The following is a 24,483-nucleotide window of genomic DNA, read 5'->3' on the forward strand; positions in this document are numbered from 1 at the left end:
ATATAAAATATAATGGGAATCAACAAAATAGTTTAAAAATTGCAGAATGCATGAGGTAGGATAGAGAACACTTCTGCATGAGTAGATCTGTTCCTGCTTCTTTTCCTTCTCACCCCAGCTACTGCTTAGTTTTACTGACTTTGTAAGGTACTGTAATGACTGCAAAGTTATTGATGGTGTGATACCTTAATAGACTGAAGACAAAATTTAATAAATTATTCCATAATAGCATTCCCAGGCAGTCTTTTGCCTGGTTTTGTTTGGTTTTATTAACACCTAATTAATTTTATTTTTTTATAGAGAGAAGACTTCATTAAAGATCAATCATATCTCTATAGCCAGTTTAGTTTGAGTGTCACTGATATCCTTTGAAACGGTAACAAAAAATAAGAGCAAAGCAAAGGAAGTTAATATGCATAATATAGTCATCATCACTTTCTAAGTGGGTGTTTTGTTGCTATTTAATCCCTGATATTTCCATAAAATATAACATACTCTTTTTAAAATAATGTGATTTGTTTTTTTCTTTCTTTCCTGTTAAAGGAGGAACCAATGCCAGTTAGAGGACCTACTTTGAAGTCACCTATAAAAACTAATCATAAATAGTAAAAAATTGAAAAATGCTGTGATTGCTTAGATAAGTTCATTCTGTTTTTCATTTTACTTAAGTTCTGACACTGTGCATACCTCTACACATTTGGAAGTCCTCCCAAACCACTCTAATCAACAGTATCTTTCCTATATTTTTGTCTTCTACCCATCTGGCCAGAAAAAAACTGTAAAGTACAGTATGGTTGTTTTGCATCGGAAACTTTTCCATTCTAGAATACTTTGATGCTAGAGGAAATAAAGCAAAAAACAATATTCATCCTTCCCAATTTTTAAGATGCTCAAATACTGTTATTGGTAACAGGTTGCAGTATATAAAATAGGTGTCTTTTGTGTTTTACAGAGATAAATAGCTTGTTGAAAAATTCTGAGTATGTACTGAGAAGTCTATGACTCTACATTGTATTAACTGGTTTTTGTTGAGCTGTAATAGAAGCTTAATTCCATCTTTTCTTCTTGACATCTTTATTCCTGTTTCCTTCTCTTGGGCGTTTCTTATTTTAATGAGCTTTTGCTGTGCTTCTCCTAGCTATCAGCATGTGGCAGCTAAGCCAGTTAGCAGAGAGCGCATGGCATTGCCAATTAATTTACTTGATTTGACACCAACACAACAGTATGCTAGACTTCAGTGACTTCTTCAGAAAATTATTTGTGGAAGTGTCTGGGACATATTGTCAGACAGTTAATGGGGAGTAAAGAAGTTGTTCGTTTAAAGAAAAAAGTATATGTCATTTTATCATTTATGCTTTTAATTAAGAATGTAAAATATCTATAAAATTTTCTTTCAGCAATCATAGATTTTATTTTCACTATTGTTACATTTGCTCAATTGTACTTTAATTTTAATTTTGCTTTTTATGCACCATTGAATGCATATTACCCAAACATTTCTGATTATCCTGTAATTTTCAATTTTCTTATGGTAAGAAATACAAATGCTACTTTCAAAGGACAATTTTGTAACTGATTTATATACGCAAGATCCAGCAGAGCATCACTTAAAGTATTGACCTATTCAATTGAAAATGCCACTGTATAAGAGCTGTTTATGTTAAGTTTTAAGGCTTATTTCCTTTTATTTTCCTCCCATGCTTTAAATGACAGGAATACAAGGTGAATGCTTGTTTTGATAAAAATGAACAAAGTCTATTCAGTTCGCAATATTTTTCCCATTTGCAATTCTTTACCTTTTGAAGTATGTAGTAAATAAATAAATAGAGTACTTCCAGATCAGTTGGTGACTGTTTTCAAACTAAATACAAGTTATAACAATGTTTGTAACTAACCTGATAAATCTGGTACTCTAGAGTATGTGTAAAAACTATATTTAAATCACACAGTAGATGTACATTTCTACAACCCACATGTATCTCACAGCATGCTCAGGTTGCTTAACCTCTACAGAGAGGTTGGATAAAACTTTCCCCAGTTTCCCATAGCTCTTAGAATTTCTGCTTTGAGTTGGCCGCTTACCTGCAATTTTCCATGGAAACCCTAAGTAACTAAATTCAGATTTACGATTCCACCTGAGGGACCAGTCATCTTGGTGACAGTGTTCAGTTTAGAGCCACCATAGTCTTGTCTTTGCTCTGGCTTTTTGCTCATGCCAAACTTTGCATGAGAGAAGTAGAATTCTTAAAACTTTCCTCTAAATTTGAAGGATTGAAGTTCAAGTTACTACCAGAATAGTTCTTTGAAATACTAGGTTTGAGAATTGCGGAGAAAATGTGCATGTGAATGTGCAGGTGTATATGTATCTATATACGTGTGTAAATATATACGTATCTATATATGCCAGTGCAAAAATCTAATTCAAATATTTAAAATCAAAAAGACAATTCCTTTAGGGGGCCGGTTAGCTCAGTCAGTAGAGTGTAGCGCTAACAACGCTAAGGTCACGGGTTCGATTCCCGTTCGGTCCCCATGTGTTGCCTGATCTAGTCGAGAGGTGGCATCCCTGGTGGCAGGGAGGCTGGATTAAAATGATCTCTAAGGTCCCTTCCAGCTTAGGCCATTCTATGATTCCATGATTCTTAGTCTAATGTAAAATGAAATGGGTGAAAAACTTTCCAGTGACAATTAAATGTGTAACATTCTGTGTAATTTAACATAAACTGAAAGAAATATAATCTTGAAAAAATTAGTCAAACAAAAGAAATCATAAGGAAGGCTAGTTCAGCCCTTCAGCAGAGTTTCTGTATTTGATTAGCATGGACACAGATGGAAGCCTCTGTCTCTGCACACATATATACAAAAAAGTGCACTTGAAACTGTAGTGTCCCTCTGTGCTCATTTTTAAATGCCATTATGTTAGATTGCAAATATATATTTCATTCATAACAATAATTAGTCAGTGTTACCTTTAAAAAAATCAATGAGTCAACTTCATTAAGCAGGGTATGGAAGTTTAATACATTCCATACACTAAAGGAAGATTAATGAACTGCTGAGGAGCTCCCTTCTGTTCTCCCCAGAGTACATGTAGCTGCCACACCAGGGAAGAGCAGCTCACATATTTTCAGATATAGTAAATAGCTCTCAGGCTTTTCAAATAAAGTTGTACTCTGCCTTATACGCAGGCCAGGGCCCATACATTGAATAAATCATCATAAGTGTATTCCAGTTCTTTTAAAGAAAGCACAGTAGTGCTCTCTATTTTTTATTGATTGCTTTTGCAGAGGAAAATTGAATCCATTCCTTGTCAAGGCCTCTAAACCTCTTGTCATAAAGAAGAGGGGAAAAAGGAAAAGATGGATGGAGTTCAGTGGAATTAGCCAGAAAGAATGATGTTTCCTACTGTGTGATGATAAAATTTATTTTTTCATCTTGCTCATATCAAGTGAAAGGCAGCATCTGAAGTACTTTGAAGTAGTAATCTTCAAAGACTTCTTTTAGCAGAATTGGAAATCAGCTTATTGAAGAGTTGTCTCCAACTAGGTTTTCTGCCAATTATGAGTCAAAAGCTCTTTCCTATATGGAAGTTAACTCAAGAGGAAAGGCAAGTGTTTCTATGATAGTCAGCATCTCAGTAGGTGTGGCTCTAACACCAATAAACATTTTATTATAGAATATTTGACTTTTTTAGTAACAGAAAAATAAATTAAATTCTCACTATATTCATGAAATCAATATATATTCATGTCTCTCAAATTAGGGTATTCTGAGAGGTTCCGTGATCTCTCCTATGCAGTAGTGAAACCAGCACTGCGTTGATTTTTATGTGCAAATTGAGAATCATAGTATTTTGGCAGGAATCATTTGAAGGATAGGTTTGCCACTGTTTGTGAACATTTTTGCTTGTTTTCTTTGGTTGGCAAGCTTCAAATCCATTGCTGAGGCTCTAAACCAGAATATAGAGGTATTGGGTTGAAATTGCCTATTACCGGAGGTGGTGTATTCAGATTAAAAAGTAGACAGACTGATTTACAGCTTGCTTTTTGAGGTCCAGAATGTGTTCTTTAGCAGAAGCAAAAGAGTAATATAAGTCACAGAACAACACTTACTGAAATAAAAGATTTTAGCTAAATTTCCCAGCAGCTTTTTCCTTATTTACTAACTACTGGATTATTTAACACAAATGTGGGTGCATTCTGTATCAAGTATACTAGTAGATAGGATTAAAAAAAAAAAAACAACACCCCGAAACAGACAAAAGAAACTCCAAACAAGCCTCTCTGAATCAAGCAAGTAACTATGAATTACAGATAGCAAATTGCTCCAGGAATAATTGTTTTAATGATTGTATAATCAGCTATTTACATATCAGTCCCACCAAATAAACTGTGTGTGTTCCAAGAGCAAATTGTTGTTGTCATAGTGAGAAAGTGAATTAAGAGGAAAATTATATATGTTGATCCTGACATGTGTGTTGTTAAAGTTTATTTCTCGAATGAGACTCTGGCACTTGACCATGAATTTCTGGAGTACGGGAAGATATGGTTTTCAGTACCCCAAAACAGACATTGCATACTGCTATTAGACTTTTACTGGATTTATTTCATTTTACTTCTGTTAGGATGCTCTGTTCTTGTTGCTTATCTTGAATTCCACATTATTATTTTCTTTTTAATTCTAATTTCATGGGTTCATTTGTTGGGATTTTTTTCCCTTTGCTGCAAATTCTTGGATTATTTAGAGTAATGTATTTGTATCTAAAAGAAAGCTATAGAGGAGGAAGAAGAGAAGGGGGAAGTGAGATGAAAATAAGGTCATAAAACTCTTGACTCTGACTACAAAGCATCTCTTCACAAATATTACAAATAAGATCTAGTACGCTATATTTCGTACTTTATAGCCTAATCTCAAGAAGTCTAATAAAATGCTGAAATTATCAGTTCCAGTATGCTATACCTATTCAGTACTTCAGTACTTAGTTATTTTACTATTTGTAGATTGTCTCTTTAGTTTCTCTTTTTGGTGTGTATGTGTGTATTTTAGATATATATTTTTATATGTATCACTGTGTATATGCAGAAGTGTGTGTAAACATAGGTTCATATATATATATAACTCTGTGATACATTCTTGGGTGAAGTTACGCAGACACTTCTGAAACAGCATTTGTAAATGTGTAGCAGGGTGTTCACTGAATATAGTTTATTCATTATGGTCTGAAGGAAATTCTCTCTTTAAAGTACTATATCATATGTGAAGAGTTTTTCCATCAATCACACAGTGATCATTTTGAAAAACATTTATGAACATGATTAACTTAAAAATATTTTTTTCCTGATTGTTTTGCTGGATAAGGGTGTCAGTGGTCTGACCAGGGTGATACAGTCACTGGCATCTCTGGCGCTAGAGGCTGCAGAAATTTTAAGTCAGGTCACAAGATTAAAGAAATGCATTGGTTTGTACTGTTATGGGGCTTGGAAATTCAGAGATGACTGTGAAATTTAAATGCTTTGTCAGATGGCAAAGAGGTAAGAATTGTTGTCTCCCACGTGTCTTAAGTGTCCTAAAGCTCCAGTGCTCTAAATGTCATCAGGAGCCATGGGCAATAGGCTCCCACTGCGCCAAGTGCTCTGTATGTGAGATCACAGATGAGGAAATGGTACCAAGAAAAACCCAAAATCAAGCTGAAAGGAAGCTCCTGTCTAAGTAACTGACAGAGCTTCTAATGATTTCATTGAGACACTTCTGGAAGTAAGATCTGATATAAAGCTGAGTTTAGAAAGTCTGTACGTAATTCTTAATTACGCAGTAGGTCAAACAGGATCTAAAAGAGATAATTGAACAGTTGACATTAACAAATTATAATTAACTTCTCATGATGCCTCAGGGTTTTATTCCTCTGTCTTAATTAAACATATATATATTTGTAACTATCTGCTCTACAAAGAGACAGGTATATAGTACCAGCTTATTGCTTACAGGGAATCTCAAGAGTCAGAAATTTAATTTGATATTTCTATAAAAGGTTGTATCTTGAGAGAGTAATATTATCTCAAAATGACTTTGAAACAAACAGATAAACCTTTCTGCAAAACACATGGTATAGCAATTTTCTCCTGAACCTTCAAAAACAAGCCGATAAAATTTAATGTTGTGATCTCATTTCTCTAGTACCTGTTAACAATCTCCCTTTGGAAATCGGTTGTCAAATGTCAGCTCTCAACTTGCCCTTATTTTCGTGTTTTATTTTTCTCATGGTTAGCAGAGGACTAGAATTTAGACCTACATAACAGATTTTGTACTGGTGAGGCCACTCAGGTGCCTTAAGCTTGAACTGTTTTAATTTCAGCTTGACTTTCCCATTTGTGAAGTTGAATTTTTGAGAAGTTGATTTTTGAGAAGTTGAATTCTGAGAACTTGAATTTTCTTTCCCGTGCGCAATACCATAGTGTAAGCAGCATCTGTATGACAGTGTTAGCTCTCATAGCATTTATACCTACATCTTTAATGTTTTTCAAATGTTTCTTACCCTCTAGTTGGCTTGCTAATCTAGGTGTTCCAGTTTTAGAAACATTACTTACAATGCCATTAAGTAATGCAAAATTTAAAATAGTGAGAAAAAGCCTTTGATTTTTCAAATTAACTGAGTGCTTGCTATTGCCTAACATTATTAGGATTTTTTGGGGGGAAAATTAATAAGATATTTACAACTGATTAAATGTGTTGGAATACATTATTTATCATAAGTTATAAGGTATTCTGTATCACAATAGGACTTAATTGACTACTGACTCTAGTCATTTGACTATTACTATAGCAGCGTTCAACAGTTTCAAAGTTTCTCAGTATATCTTTATTTCAAAAAATCATAGAACATGTTAATATTTTATATATTTGATTGATTGAATAGTATATTCGATAGATGAAAATAAGCATTGGTACAGGACAACTTTGTGAACACAAGTTTCTGTATAACTAGCCGCATAGAGTTTTTCTGCAATGTGAATTTCCTTGTATTTTAAGTTCATTGTAGAACTGACCCACTCATAAATATTAATGTTCACATTGCTGAACTTTCTGTAAGTGATCACATCTATAAGCATTAAGACCATGTTACTGTGCGGTAACGAGTACTATTGTGCATGCAGTCCCACCTTAATATGATGATTTAAATAACTCATCATTGGCTTTTGCCTGTATAATCCTCTTACATCACCCATTTGGAAAAGGAAATCTTTGTGTCCTTTATAAGAGCTGTATACCTACTTCTATTGATGTAACTTTAGTTGTTCTTATTGCAATGCGTTGTGATAAATGTCAGCTTTCTATGCTTTCCTTAGTTTTTCTGTAACTGAGAAGTGCAACTAGAGTGACATCTCAGAAACAAAGTATTTGTAGAAGATATTGGCAAATATTCCAACAGTCATTGCATGCAAATAATGCAATGGGAAGAAGAGAGCATGAGGAACTTAAAGAAAATTCCAAAGGAAAAGGAGTGAATTTCGTTAAATTTACTTTGTGAGTTAGTTAAACGAAATGTTATTTTTGTTTCTGCAATAGTTCAGTTTGCTTTTTGTAGTCATTGCTGCTTGTGTTAGTATGAAACTTTGTCATACCAAATATGTTTTTTCTTTGACAGCAACGATAGTGTTAAATGAGCTCAATTGGACTGCAGCCTTAGATGATGTGTTCAAGAGGAACAGAGAAGAAGACCCCACTTTATTATGGCAGGTTTTTGGCAGTGCAACTGGCCTCGCACGGTATTACCCAGGTAACTGAAGTCTCCTAAAGAACTGTCCTGTACCTCTTACTGCCTTAAAAATATTCTGAATTATTTACAAGCATCACAAGATAACTAAAGCTTTCTTTTTTACGTAGATGTTGTTCTACATATCAGAAATAACTCAAGGAGTGTAATATTATTCTGACATAATGCTAGTATGAGTGGGAGGAAACTGGGGGTGACATGTGACTAGTATTTTTTTACACTAAGAGCAACAGAGGACCTTTGAAAAGATGAAGAGTTAAATTTTATTTTTGTACTGTTGTGCTGTGCAGATAATCAGTTGAATATTTGCCAGTGAGACTTCTCTACTGTCTAATTTTAAAAATTGTGACTCAGTGTCTACACAGATAGTCTTATGGTTAAAGTCAGTAAAAATATGATTGCACCATGCTATGTTTATGTCCTGCATAATCTACAATCTCTGACCGTAATGTCTTCACTACTAGAGCTAAGGTCAATGAATACAATCAGCATCTGTTCCACCTGTTGAAGAATCCCATTATTAGATCACACTAATTAATTTAAATAGATGTATATTTTACTGAATTTAGATCACCAGTAGCCTTAATTTGATTTTGATAATAGCCAATAGTAAGACTTGTTTTATGGCAAGGCATACTGCCTGTGCTGTTGCTGGTTTTGTTGAGTGATGATATTGATGACAGAATAATGTGTCCAGTCCACACAAGACAATTGTGTACGATGTCTTGTCTCTTCCCTACAACTAAGGACTTTGACATCCCTTATCTTCTGTTTACACAATATTGTTTGTATTTCTCAGGATCAAGGGGATTATTCTAGAGCTGCTACTGTATCATTAGCACATTTGCTAGCACAGGCAGAAAAACTGCCTTAGGCTAGTTTACAGGAAGAGTATTTCGCAACACTTCAATCCTATTTGTTTTGTCATGCTAGTTGTTTATGAACTAAATACAGTGGGATGTTGGAGAAAAAAAAATATTGAAAGTGCTAAAATATTTCATAGTTCTTTTATTTCCAAGTGTTCTGTTTCAATGCTTTTGGGATATATTAGTAGTGTGTTTGGGATCACCATTTGTCACCACCCATTATACAGTGATATTTTCCAAATTCTTAAAAAAAATGTGTTTCTTAAATGTGTCTATGTGCTCATCTCTCGGAAATTCATTTTCAAGTGTAAGATTATCTCTTGTATTGAAAAATATGTTCTTCTGCCTACCTGACTTCTCTTCTCCAGTTGTTTACCAACATAATACAGGAAACTCAGAATTTCTTTAAATTCTTCCTTAGAGCATCTCTAAACTGGGAGAAGCTTGTTTTCCCTATTTTTGCAGGTGAATATGTTGCTTATATATATTCCACCTAAAGACAACTTTACATTTAGTGTAAAACTCAGATCCTCACATCTCCTGCTTATTCCATAGCCAAGTACTTAAGTCCTTATTAGCTACATAGTCTGGTCAGAACTTAACTTCATAAGTTACTGGGTAGTTCCTTAGTTCTTAAATCCTGCACACAGAGTAACCTGGAGCAGTCTGACAGCTGCTAAGTTGTACATGTGTTCTTCTGTGTGTCTTCTCCTTCCCACTTCCTTCTGTTCATAGCTCAAATCGTAAGCACTTTGGGGTTTAGATTTTTAGAACAGATCTTTGGGCAAGGTTGTCCATCTTCCTTTTTGTGTAAACTCTGTCTCAGTTTGCTGGCACACACAAATGTTCTGAAAAGGAAATCAAGTTTCATTTGTTGTAATGGATGCTTTTCACATTTGCATTTTGAAAATGGTATTGTAAATCGTAAAACATTCCTTCATTATATTGACTTTAGGTAAGCTTCCTTAAAAGTGATGAATTTCTCCATAGTGATGGCATTGGAAGTATCAAAATTTAAAATTAAAATGCATATATAAGTGCTCATTATTATCTGAAATATATCCCCTCAGATTCTCCTTCCTTGAAAACATTGATCTTTGATGCCTTTAAGCTATAGAGGGTATCTTCAATCACAGGTTTCTTGAACTAATGTTTTTATCTGATAGTATCCCACTACCTTGAGTAATGGGCTAGACAGTACATCACTTCTGTCCTAAGTAGGCCCTTGAGCTGACCCTGTCACCATAGTAACCACCAATATGCAAGGATCTTTCTAGGAATGACGCCATGGGTGGAAAGCAAGTGTGATATATAAGATTATTTTTCCATTACATATATACCATTGTTTCCTAAATATATTCCACTTTTGGTACTAACGTACTCCTCTAGCATCACATATATGATTTCATATTATTTTCAACTGTGATTTTTCTCCCTTTTTGGTACATTTGTATTCCCTTGTCTCTACTGAGAGGATGAGGCAGCTTCCTTTTGACTACAACCTGGGTTGAGACACATGGTAGGTCCTCTCTTCAGCCCTTTTTCTTTATAGACTATAATAAATAGCATTAGGCTAAGATACAATAGCAATTAGATACAGTAAAAGAAGAATAGTGAACTCTGTTTTATGAAAACTGCTAACAGCATCAGGTAGAAGAAGTAATGGTACCAAAATATTCACTTTCTTTAATGTTACAATTTAATTAGTGTAGCAAATTTTCCTTATGCATAAAGTGTCATTTTCACTGAGCAGAAAAATGCATTCTGTGTGGTGTTGGTTTAAGTTTGTTCAGAAGAGGAAGTAAATATGTAATCCGGGCAAGACAGATATAGGAAGATATTTGTGTTGATAGATATAGATGTGCTGGAAAGCTAAGTATTAGAAATATATAGACGTTCATATATGTTGATATTTGCAGTGATGGCAGAACCAGTGCCAGACATTAAAGGGAATTGCACTGTCTATGTTTACCTTGCAAGATGCCTCAACAGAAACATTAATGACTTCACTAAGGCCAACTTCTATCTTCATTACTTCATTTTGTTTATTAACTATGTTTTTTTTTCCCCTAGAATATACTCAATTCAGCTCTTATTCTCAAACAGCAAGACAGAAATGACTGAGAAGAGCCAAAGATGCAGGATACCTACAGGGACCTCAAACCTATTTTTTTACCTCTTTTAATTTATGATTTAAAGAGTCAGTATGAGCTTCATCAAACTGAATTTTTTCTTCTTCAAATTATTTAAGAAAGTATGTCTTGCCTAAAATAATTTTAAAGATTAGTGAGGTACTTAGTATCAACTTTTTTATTACTTTTAATGGCAGCATATTTGTAAAGAGAAATGCTAAGCTCTCTTATTGAGCTGGCAACCATCCATTTTGATATGAAGATGCCAAGCACAATTCTGAGTTTTCTATTAGTTATTCTATGAGCTCCAAGCAACTAAAGAGTAGTTTAATAGAAGTGCTTAAAAGAATAAACAAATATATGAATAGAACTTCTAGGAAGGGTGTAATATATACTCATTCTTACATTTAAAGTTATATATCACAACTTAGTCTTTCTTTCAAGAGGTGATTTCAGCATTGTTAGAACACATTGACCTTTGACATATATTTATGGAGTTGTATCAGAATCAAGACAGGAATCTCTATCTTCAGGTCATGAAGATACCTGATAAAATTCTTTATATAAAAGGAAAGTCTACAAGAGGGAAAATCAGGAGCAAGAATGACTTACCCTCAGTGGAAGTGGATCAGATTAGGGAACTTTTGAACAAACTGGACGTACACAAATCCTTGTGACCCGATGGACACACCCATGAGTACCGAGGAGACTGGTGGATGTCATTGCAAGGCTATCCTTGATTATCGTTGAAAGCTCATAGAAACTATAAGAGGTTCCTTGTAACTGGAGGAAAGAAGTGTCGCTTCTATCTTCAAGAAGGATAAGAAGTAGGATCTAGGGAACTACGAGGTGTCAGTCTCTGGAAAAGTGGTAGAGGAAGTCCTTCTAGAAACTATTTTGAAACATAGTAAGGATACGAAGGTGATTGGGAGTGGTCAACATGGGTGAAAGGAGAAATCCTTTATGATCAGCCTGGTAAGTGTGTGTGATGACATGACAGACTTGGTGGATGAGGGAAAAGCAGTGATGTTGTTTGTCTTGACTTCAGGAGGAAGTCTTCTGACAGTATTTCCCTTAACAGTCTCATAGACAAATTGATGAAGTACAGCTGAGATAAATGGTCAGTGAGATGGACTGAAAACTGTTCAAACTGCTGATCTCTGAAAAGATTATGAGAAGTGACATGAAGTCCAGCCAGAGGCCAATGAAAAATGGTGTACCCAGGGATTCAATACTGGGGCCAATGTTACTGAGGATCTTTATTAGTGACCTGGATGATGGGACAGGGTTCACCCTCAGCAAGTGTACAGATGGTGCAAAATTGGGAGTGGCTGATACACAAGGTGGTTGCACTGTCATTCAGAGGGACCTCAGCAGGGTGGAGAATTGGAATCTCATGGAGTTCAGCAAAGGGAAATGTGAAGTTCTGCATCTGATAGAGGAATAACTGCAGGTACCTGTACTTGCAGGGGCCATACTACCTGGAAAGAAGACTTACAAAAAAAAACCCAACCTGGAGGCTCTGATGGACAAGTTTGACATGGCCAGCAAGAGCCTGGGATGCATTAGGCAGAGTATTTCTAGCACATAGAAGGAGGTGATCATTCCACTTGACTTATCGCTGGTGAAGCACATCTGGAGCGAAAGATCCAAGTTTAGACTCCCCAGTACAAAAGAGACAGGGACTTAGTGAAAAACCACAGCAATGCTTAAGGGCATTGAAGGATCTGTTGCATGAGGAGAGACTGAGAGAACTAGCTTTCAGCCTTGAAAAGACGAGACTCAGGAGAGATCTTAAAAGTGTTTATAAATAGCTGATGGGGAGCATGAACAGTCTCCATAATTCTGGAGTTTTCCTTTTCACTCTGTATTTTCCCCTACTTCCAAAAGAAAACTTGGAAAAAGCTCACATATAAATTTTAATATTGTCATTCAGAACAACAGAAAGAACATCGCATGTAATTTTCATATAATATCTATTTGTGCTTGCAATGTCTGCTCATGTAGAGGAGTTGCAGCAATGCTGGGCTGTCCTGGAAGTGTACAACTGAAGAACTAGCCAGGACAAAGGTACTCATCCAGGTAGAGAAAGATTTTTGTCTTCCAATCTTACTCTGTTGTCTGGAATTACTGTCAGTTCATAAGTAGTATCATAGAATCAGTCACAGAATCATAGAATCATAGAATCATAGAGTTGTGTTGGAAGGGACCTAGTCCAACCTGCCTGTAGTAAGCAGGGACATCTTTAACTAGATCAGGTTGCAAATAACAACCTATGTATTAAAACAAGAACTAAATAACAGCATACTCATACTAAATACTAAACCAGCATACTCATACTCAAATAATAATTTATGGAAAGGACAAGGTTAAAAAAAGTTGGACATATTGAGACCTCCTGGGAGATGCAGTGCTTGCCCTGGGGTCAGCTTCACATGTCAGACTGACAAGTCCGTATTGACAAGGCAACTCTGAAGTCAAGCCAGGAAGTCCCTGAATCAAAGTCAGAATCAGAAGAACACAACACAGTGCCCAGATATCCACATAGTATATTTCGGACAAGGAGTAAGGGCTTGAGCTTAAATGCAGCTCGCAAGATGAGAGGCAGAGTATCCCAAGAGATTCCATGCAGCTTTTTGTCCATTCCCTCTTCCCATATCAGTTATCCCGGGTTACACATCTGCACCATGTAAACATGGTCTTGAACACAGGCATCACAGAATCACAGAATTATTGAGGCTGGAAAGGACCTCTGAGATCATCAAGTCCAGCCTATGACCCAACACCAACACATGGGCCAGACCAGGGCACTAAGTGCCACATCCAGGCTCTCCTTAAACCCCTCCAGGGACGGTGACTCCACCACTTCCCTGGGCAGAGCATCCCAGTGCCTGAGCACCCTCTCTGTGAGGAATTGCTTCCTGAGACCCAACCTGAACCTCCCCTGAAGCAGTTTCAGGCTGTGCCCTCTTGTCCTGTCACTGGTTGTCTGGGAGAAGAGCCCAACCCCCACCTGACTGCACCCTCCCTTCAGGCAGTTGTAGAGAGTGATAAGGTCCCCCCTGAGATTATCTAGGAGGCTGCAGAGCCTGCTGGTGCATATGGTGCCCTTCACTTTTAAGGAGCTGACTGATTTTATCTGAAGAAATAATCATATTTGCGTGAGGCTACAATTTATTCCATAATAGTATTCGCTTAATAATTTCCTTTTGCTCAAAGGGGAAATAATGTTTGCTGAAACGCAGTAACACCAGACATCTTCCTTCTGCTCAGAAACTAAATTACATTTGTTGGCTTATTGATTGAGGATGAAAAGAAGGCTCCATATGTTTTCTGTCCATATTCATCCATCAGTGCAAAAACTAGGTACAGTCCATGCAATGACTGTTTGCAAATTATCTGGAAATTATTTTACGGGATTTAATGAAGTTACCTTACAAGTATTTTGGATTCTACATGATGAAAATTTTCTATTCATTAACACAGAGCTACTACTAACACATCAAAAATATGAAATGCTACAGGTTTAGTATACAAACTACTGTTGTCCAAAGTTCAGATATTTTCTGAGCATTTAATTTATCATTTTACATTCTTAACAATAGTTAAAATTGTAAAAAATGTTATCAGAGTGACTGGTCAGTTTGCCAAATCACTGAAATCAAATGGCTCAGACATTTTAAGTGAGTTTTTTCACAGCCAACTGTAATGCTTCAGTCTTCATCTGACACGCATATCATTGCCAGAGGCATTTTTGCTTCTCAAATTAACCTTGTAAGCAGTACATACAGAATTCTTTATGACTGACATAAAGATAAAGAAAACATTCTCATGAAGCTATGGGGTGGGGATTTCTCTTAGGGTTTTGTTACTAAATTTAATTGCCGTAACAAGAAGATACAATATGATGGGTGAGATCAGATTCAGTAAAAATAACTTGTGTTGAAATCCAAGAATTAAAAAAAAAAGGTTAAAAATATAAACAGTTTTAAATATCCATGTGGCTGAATGTAACTGAGATCAGAATTTTATTTACTTTCTTTATGTCAACAAACCTGGCCAGAAAAGCCAGACCCAGACATAAAGGCATGTAGTGAATATATATTGTGTCCTGTTAGAGATGATCTTGTTTTATGTCCTGTCTGACTTGTAAAAACGGGGACCTTGATACCATTATCCTGCACTACTGTCCAATGCATGCTCAGAGACCATCTAGAATCGTCTCAGAAAAGGAATCTTGATTTACCTGGTGTCATTTTGGGGAATTAGTTACAGCTTCTTTTGTTCTTTTCAACAGGAAATCACAGTCAGCTTTCTGAACATCTCCCACGTATAACTTGTATGAGAAAACTCTTATAAGTTGTCTGCAGAAGGCAAGATAGGACTGAGCATTTAACTACATTTCTAGTTTCACCTGCTTTAAAAATATTGGTAGAAGCTTCCAGCCCTTGTCCTGAAAGGCAACAGTTTTCCACTGTATAACTCAAGAGTAAGACTCAATTTGCACCACTACCATGAAATAAAGTTGAAATATATTTTGTGGTGTTTCATTGTGTTGTTTTTTTTTTTAAGCAAACCCTTCTGAAATTTTATATTATGAAATTTTGGAAGATTTTTTTTTGAAGCACTGAACAAATTCAGAAGAGTTTTATTGGAAAAACTGTGAGCCAAAGTTGAAAATTTGGATTATCTGTGAGATGGCAAGAGAGCACAAGTTCTTCTAAATATTCAAGCACCTTCTTAGTACTACTACTAGATGTATTAGTTGAAAATAGAGCATCTTCTAGTACTACTGGAAAGGTGCTTGACCATTTAGTTAAAGTTCTGACACTAGTTGGAACTAGTACATCTAGTAGATGTACCTGTTGGATCCCCCACAGTGGTACAGCTGGAATCTTTAGTGGCAGGAGGTTGAAATGTTAAACTTCCTTTTCTTCATTTTTTTTCTTATTTTTTTTTAACTATTGAATCCATTCCAGGTAGGCTTGCACATGCAGAGCTTCACAGACTCTGACTAGACAGTAAGGTACTTTAACATAGATCAGACTGCAGATTTAATTTATAATTAGCAACTGGGCAGTGGACAAATCAGTTACAGAAAAATAAATTAATTTAATTATATTAAATTAACTATATTAATTTATTTATAGTAGTTTAATATGATTTGGCAGATATGAAGTTACTTACATTTTGTGAGGCATCTACCCAGCTAATTTCACTGCTAGGTTTTAGAAATCATCTGTCTGAAATAACAATTTAGTATAAAATTTTTGGCAGGCTACTTGGAATTGCAGGTGCAATACAACCAGTTCCTCATTTAATCTTGAAATCCTTCTTAATTAGAGAGGCAATAAGGGTTATATTTGTTAATCAATGCTTCATTAAAATACTGCAATGGGAAGCATAGTATTTTCACTGTAGCAATTACTAATTAAACAGATTTAAAAAACCGGTTTTTATTTATGTACCTTTTGACAGATGTCGCCTCTCTTTTGTTTTGGACTGCAGACAGTGGACATTTATTTCCAGTTAAATATGATATAGGAGGCTTTCTCGTTATAGCAATAAATATACTTAAGAAAGTTTGGCTGCAAAGGGTTGCTCAAATGAAAATCTACTCCTGATTTAGATGAATGTTTAGTAAAATTTGATCAACACCACCAATCTAGCCCTCTCAGGGAAGTGTACTATTTGGCAAAGGTAATAGTAGAAAAGATTGTACTGATATGGATAGTTTCAGATTCCAGTTAATAGATTTATTTAGCAGTAACAGTAGCATGACGATGCATGAATAGGTTCAGTATCTTTTATGAAGAGATGTTGAGCCTAGACTCAGTGTGACAGTGTTTGGTCTGCAGTGTACTGAAGGTGGAAATGTGCCACTCGGTCAAGATTCAACAACGTGAGGCAATTCATAATGAGAAAAAATAAAAAATGGAAGAAGAAATATTGTCATGTACACAGATGTTCCAAATCTTCCCACTTCCACGTGGTGATTTAACAAGAGACTATGGGAAATTTTAAACTTGATTTCCCAATATGGCGTGTCTAGCAAATTCCACTCCTAAAGTGCTGTGTAGCTCTGTACCTTCTCTCTCGGTGGATTTCTTCCTTTTTAAGAGCAGCCTCCTGTCTGCACCGTTTTGGTCCTTCTTTTATCATATAAGCTAGACACGTATATTTTTCATCTTTGCTTGATCATAGTCATCTTAGAACAGAGTGCGAGAAGAAGGGAAATCGGTGGTGAGGAGATTTGTTTTGACTAGCCCAGTCTTATGAGAAAGCCAGTAGAAAGGTGATACATTATCAACTTCTTAGGTGAACATTACGAACTTCATACTTGTGAAGAGAAATAGTATTTCCTAAGGAGACCGACTTCTTGACAGACTTCCAGATGAACTAGACAAGTAGCATTTTGAGAGGGTGGCAGCCCTGTGGAGATCCAGCTGTTTACTTGGAAAGTATTGAATCCCAAGTTGTGAATTATCTGTGAAGTTAAAGTCTTTCTTAGCTAAATGTTACATACTGAAAAAGTTTGCAATGTTGGAACAGAGCATGGCTTAATCATGCATACAGGTGTTTCTTAAGCTCTTTGCTCTCTCGGCTTTGAAGATATATTTATACTAGTAAAGACAAGAAGTCAGAGTTTTATTAAAATAAATAGACAGCCCCACATGTGTGACAACATATGCTTACGATCTTTCCCAATGAGGATACTGGATGCTGTTCTTCAATACCAAAAGGTTCTCCAGTCTTGTTCTAGGAAGCTTCATGTTCTGAAACACTCCTAGATTATTTTATGAGATATATATATATACGAATAGCAGGCATATATATGCTGCATGGCATAAAACACATAGCTTAATTTTCATCCCTAGGACAACTTCCAATTTAAAAGTAATAATAATATCTCTGTCCTCATTTTTCAGGTAAAAGAAAGAGATATAGAGAAATTAATGAGTTCTCTACTGATCCTCTGAAGGTTAGGGATTCAAGCCAGGAATATGTCTAACACCAAGTTTTTTTAAAAATTCACAGTTCTGTTTTATTACTAACTCATACTTAAATTCATATAATTGTTTAAATATCAGCAGATGTGTTAGTCTTTTCAGGTTCTTTGTAGCATTGGTGCTGAATAGTAGAGCCATAAGAATTGTTGTATTGTTTCTCTTTTTTTGCTCTAGATCTGCCTTGTACTTAGCCTCACATTGTTTATCTGTTTAATAAATAAGTATAATATGATGGAAACTTTTATTAATTAGAGGAAATTCCTCATGCCAGTATTTTACTAGGATATTCCTATGTAATTAAGGCTTTCAAAGTATTAAATTCACAGATAAAGAAAAGATAATGCTGTAGCGCTGATTATCCAGAAAAATAATTTTATCCCTAAAGTCTTAAAATTCTTGGATTGAAAATATGGATAGAGAAGAGTTAGTATTATCTCTTCCCCTTCATATAAAAAAAAAAATAACAATCTTGAACCTATTTCCAGATGTCAGTGAAGCAGGTCTCATTCAGCTACTGGAGCATTCCCTGCTTAGGCAAATTAATAATGGAAGAGCTTTAAAAATCAATTTCTAATAAACTAAAATGGTATCTGTCCAAATGAAGGACTTGCTGTGCACAGCTGCTCTTGTGTTAACCATTAACAGCAAACAATAGTGTTGCAGCCATGATATTGAACTCTCCAAAGAAAGTCATTACTGAAGAAGGTATTAAGAGACTAGAAAGCCTAAAAAATCCATAAAAAATGAATCAAAAGCCTTAAAAAACTGAGAGCTTCACCTTTTTCTTTTTTTGTGTGTGTGAATGGTTTTATTTTTTATAGCTGTCAGTTCCTGTTAACAACTCAACATTCAAAGGAGCCTTTAAAGTAAAAATACCAAACCAAACCCCAAACACTTTCCCACTAATGCAGCTTATAAATTATCAATTAGTGCAATTAGTACCTAAGCTAGATAGTTCCCCTTTTTACATTGCAATAAGTCTCCGGGCATTGTTTACTTCCTATTTTGCTGAAATCTGGGAGGATAGGACTAACATGATTTGGATCTAACCATTGTCATGCTATGCAATATCTTACAACACATTTAATTACGGTTCATTTTTCAAAACTGATGTGCTGAGTATTGTAGTTGTGCAAGTGTATTAGAATCATAGAATGGCCTAGGCTGGAAGGGACCTTAGAGATCATATATCCACTCAATTATGGGATAATGTCTTATTTCCAATGAGTTGATGAAACTGCAGACAGCAGACCACCGTATCTTCATGATGAAGTTTATACCATATCTGTGGTTTTATGATACAGATTGAAGTCTCTAGAATTTGCCCTTATAGGAAGAAAAAGAAAACCAGCAAAAAACCCCAACAAAATATCTTACTGCTTCTGCACCTCTTTTTCAAGCTCTGATATTATAGCTGCCTTTTGGGGGATGGTAGCTAGTCCAGGTGAAACCAATATGGGGTGAAATTCAGTTTATACATGCAGAAGCAGAAATATTTGCCTCTGAACTGAGACAACCCAGAGCCATTTGAGAAGTTAATTTTAAGATGCAGACTGCAGATTGTGTTACATTTTTGAATCACTTTCTTTTCTTTTGGCGTATTGGGACCAATAAAGTCATGATTTTGTTTGCATATGGACTGTTCCCATATAAAACTCATTGCTGAATTGATTTGGGATGAAACTGAGCCAGCAGTGCCCATAACCACATAGGTAACACATTTTGTGAAGACCTCTGAGATGATTGTTCTCTTTTTTTCTGGTGATCGTGCCATGAAAGTTACAGAGAATATTGCAAAAAGCTGTCTATATCAGATAGATTTTACCTGAATAAAATTTGTGGTCTTTGCAAGTTTAAGTCATTATCTTAGTAAAATAGTTAAGTGGTACATTCAGTCTTGATTGAACATCTGTAGTAGCCTGGAGTTGGTCAGGAACAATCTCTGTCTTGGGGAAGATTGGTTATTAATCCAGTTCATCATTACGGTACACATATCTTGAGTTTTAAATATAATGTTGCAAAACACTTTATGATGATGAATTTTATATTTAAATTTAATTTTATATTTAAATTTGAATTTTTATATTTTGTATTTTATTTTATATTTAATATTAACTTTATTAATTAATAAAATTATGGCCGTTTATTATTTTGAACTACTATGTCTCACCACTTTTCATCTTTATTGAAAAATAACAGAGTAATACTGCAAAAGTGTTACTGCCACATCAAAATGAATGACTTCTTTCTGACTACTGATCTAAGGAATTTCTCAACTAGTATGGATTATTGCATATACCTGATTACAGGTTTGTTCATATAAGTTCCCTAAACCATGAGAAGTATGAAATGAAACTAAAGGCAAAATATGAGCTCTAGTTTGTACCTTTGCTCCATCTTAGGAAGACTTTACTGAATCTGGCACAGGAAACTGAATAGTCAGTGTTGATGGATGTTTTGAATGCTTATTTGAGAGATATCAAGGTGAAATTCAGCTTTAATAAATATTTGTTTGCCTAAACTGGTAAATGCTATATTGAGGTTGACTACCTAGTAACCCTCTGAGATGGAGACATAATAATGTTTAAGCCAGAATAAGATGAGGCTCTGTGGGATTTGATAGTTGGTGTCTGTTACCTGTCTTGCTATAAGCTTTTAACCTCTTTTCCCAAATGCATTGCTTGGATGTAAAGTTGTTAATAAATCATCCGTGCCTCTCTGTTCCTTTCACATGCATAGCTAACCAGTAGACCAGGGTGGATGTAACTGAGTTGTCATTGCGCAGGACTTTCGGGAAGGCCTCCCCACAACACTCAACTCTGCCTCTGGAGTCCTCTCATGATAAAAAAATGGACAGATGTAGCCAAGGTCTCCCTTTCCTGAGGAATACTTTCGTTTAGTCTGTAGTGACAGCCTCCATACTGCATGAATTGCATTTACACGTAATCAACAAAGCTGAGGATTTCCACCCTACATGTGCAGAAATAGCAGATGAGGATGTCTTACTCTTGCTTGAAATATAGCCGGGCCTGTATCTCCATAATGCAAACAGCAGAAGGGGGAGGGATATCAAATCCAATGAATAATTTATAGAATATCAAATCTGACTGTATGCCAAACAGGAAAATCATCAAAGGAAAACATGACTAAAGCCAAATATATGCAACAGAGAGCTATGGAGGATTGACACAGTTCAAAGACATTATTACTATGTAACAGTGAAACATGGTGAGGGTGACTTCTTAAGACATTCGGTGAGCTAGATTTCAAGGCACCTGTTTAAAATGCATGTTTTAAACAACAGGTTATATAAATAAAACCATAAGTCTCAAAATTCTTGCTCTAGAGTTTAGGAATATGCACAATCATGTTCTTGTGTATTTAATTTTGCTTTCATCTTAGACCATATAATGGCTTTTGTCATTAAGATGTAAGCCAGTTTCCCCAAATGGCTTTATAGCGTGTTCTGTATATGGACTAAGGCAATACATGTCTTTTTCAGTGGTGTCCATCCCTTCTAAATTATTATAAAGATTAAAGCAGGGTAAATTAAACCAGATCATTGAAGATCAAATGTTCTAAGGGAATTTCAGTTTCCTAGTAGTAAAATTCCACTAAGAACCTTAATACTCATAAAGTTACCAAAAATCAGTGAATAGATTTAAGACTATTCAAAGCCATCTAAAATTAAAAGTGCTAATCCAGAGAGAGTTTAGGATGAATGACTAATTTAGTCGTGTTAATTCTTGAGGTTGAAGAGGGAGTTCAGAACTTCTTTGGTGTGAGTGAAATTTTAGATACTAAGGGGTGAATCCTTATTTATGTTTAGCCATGCAGAAAACATCATAAAGATCAATATAACTAATTTCTTCACTAGACATTGTGTTTTTACTTTGTGTTTATATGATCCAGCACCCATTAATATCTGATGAAAAGTTTTGCCATCACAGCATAAAACCAGAAAAATTTCCTTACATCGAAACTAAAGTATACAGGTGCTTGTGATATTTGTCTCAACAGATAGAAATATGTTAATTAGGAAAAAGAAACTTATTGACACGTGGCACATAAAATACTGGTTTAAAGACATGATGAGAAATCATGTTTTTAAAGATTTTCTCCACGTGTCTCTGCATCTACTAGAAGGGCCAAGCTAGTGAAAGAATTTGACTGCTCTATTCACCACTCAGTCTGTCTCCCAGAATTGAAAACCATTTACAGTAATCTTCAGAAGGATTAGATAGGCTGTAGTGTGCTGAATGGTTTATTCACAGTTTCTTTTGTGTATAAGTGGAGAGTTCTAATGGTTCTTACTCTAGTTCTGGTGATTCTCTTCTCTTCTGTTGTGCTTTTTAACTTACTAATATAGAGGTAGCCAAAAGAGACAGTTTGAAGTTTGTTTCAGTCCAGAAAATTACTGAAAAACTGTGGTAATACTGAGTGCAAGGCTTAGTTGCCTGAGTCTTAAGAGAAAGACCTCCTCTGAAGAGTGATTTGGAAAGATTTGTCATCAGGTCTTTTATTTTACTCTGTCTCAACCAGAAGTTTTGAGCATTCTCTCCATAAAGGAGAGAAAAAGAAAAAAGATAAAAAAGGGTGGAAGGGAAGAGGGAAGAAAGAAAAGAGAAAATTAAGTAAGAGGAGAGGAGAGGAGAGGAGAGGAGAGGAGAGGAGAGGCGAGCCGCGGGAGGAGAGGAGAGGAGAGGAGAGGAGAGGAGAGGAGAGGAGAGGAGAGGAGAGGAGAGGAGAGGAGAGGAGAGGAGAGGAGAGGAGAGGAGAGGAGAGGAGAGGAGAGGAGAGGAGAGGAGAGGAGAGGAGAGGATGAAAAGTGTTGTTCTGGATTGTGTTTCAGTTAAAAAAACCCCACAACTTTTGTTATACAGAGTCTTTTGGTGCTTTTGGAAATGTTAGAAGTTTCAGATAGGTCACATTATGAAATCCTTTTTATTTCTTTACAAGTTTAAGTTAGTATTAATTTTGCCTCTTCATGTTTCTGAAAGATTTACCACACTACATTTGGTTTAAAGGACCAAATTCTGAACTGTCTTCTGTTTAGAGCTCTGGTGTTGACCTCATGGAACTGATGTGCTTAGCTGTCATGTGACATTACCTTAACATAAATTTGTAGCTCTTAAATACTTCAGATACACGTAACTGTATTACTTTTCATGTTGTCTCCTGTTACATATACTTCTGTACATTTTAGTTCAGACCTTAGAAAAGTCAGACTGTAGTTCAAAATAGTATGGTGAAGTTACACTATCATCTTCTGGGAGATTATAATATCAGATAAATTGTAGCTAAATGTTCATGTGATGGTTTTCAGTAGATAATTTATTAGCTAAGAAACTATAATTCAGAACTGAATCAATTTTCTAAAGGTTAAAAAAATAGCAGACTAGTTTCTGAATACCTATGTCAGTATCCACTGTTACAGCAGAATATGATCTTAAAAGCACTCTTCTTCAGCTCCTGTGTTCAAATTCTCTCTGAACCACCATCCATTTGCTTTGGAGAATGCAGTTAAGGACTTGGACTTATCTTTTACATGAAAAAATAACATTAAAAAAAAGGATTTTATCTGTTTGGGCTTTTTTTAATAAATCCAAGTGCATACATTCAAATAATTCTCTGTTTATGAAGATATATATGTATTGAGGAACAGGTTTGATAGGGCAGAGCCTTTTCTTGGATGTCAATGAAAAAGACTGAAAGTTTGGGCCAAAATATAGCAGTATTGGGTGCTACCTTGATTTGCATTTATTTTACCTAAACCACTCATAATACAAACTAAAATGAGTACATTGGATGTAGGTTTCGCAAGTCTCAGGAATTTATCTGAAAGATGGATTTTCATACAGAATTCCAATGGAGAGGTTAGTCTGGATGAACACAGAAAGTCTGTGATCAAACATATGGTAACTGTAACTTCAGGCTCATAAAAATTGCTGGTGAATTTAACCTGTACATACCTGAGTAATCACACTTAAGTTACAAATTGACATATAGCAGTCTTAAAAATTCTATTCTCTGATTTCTGGAAATTTCAAAGACCCTTATCCCTTCAGGTCGCAAAGGACTCGTCAGGCAGTCTCATCTGAGATCATAGACAATACTAGGGTAGAGTTTGAGGTTCTCCTGGTGTGCAACATTATGCGGTGTTTTCTGTGGCTGTTAAATGTATGTACTGATAAATATCCTGTGGATTATGCTCAGTTTAAATGTTCTGGTAACTGATATGCCCACTCAGGTTATGGTCACTTAGGAAAGAGTTCATTTAGAAAAATCAAGAACAGGCAGCTGTTCTAAGCTGGTGGCTTCTTTCATATCCATGGACAAAAATATCATAATTCTTCCCGTTTGTCTTAGATTAGTGCTTTCCTGGAAGGATCCTGGAGCTGCCTATGTCCTTCTTAATTTCCTAGACAAACAAAATTATTAATGTCAGGAAATAGCTCCCACAATGCTGTTGGCATACAGTGAGAGAGCGAATTGCAGAACTTTATTTCATTTCATGTAACTTTACACATTTTTATTTGTGTTCATTAAGCTGTCAATTGATTTTGAAGGACTCATTTTGTTTTTTAGTAAGGAGAAGTTTCAACCCTTGCTGAAAATTGTGGTAAAGCTTAGATTAAATACTTGTAAAAGGTTATCAGTCTTAGCATTGTCTTTACAGAGACAGGAGTATATCGATCTCATTT

The 24,483-nt window shown here is 35.5% G+C and overlaps 1 non-coding gene across 1 annotated transcript; it reads left to right on the forward strand.

Annotated features, from left to right (window-relative positions):
- The first annotated feature begins 2,457 nt into the window (after positions 1–2,457).
- On the forward strand, positions 2,458–2,531 carry TRNAV-AAC. Its single transcript has one exon. It is a non-coding gene; the product is annotated as a tRNA-Val (tRNA).
- The last annotated feature ends 21,952 nt before the right edge of the window (positions 2,532–24,483 follow it).

This window comes from Apaloderma vittatum, unplaced genomic scaffold (genome assembly GCF_000703405.1).
Source record: "Apaloderma vittatum isolate BGI_N311 unplaced genomic scaffold, ASM70340v1 scaffold387, whole genome shotgun sequence".
NCBI lineage: Eukaryota > Metazoa > Chordata > Aves > Trogoniformes > Trogonidae > Apaloderma > Apaloderma vittatum.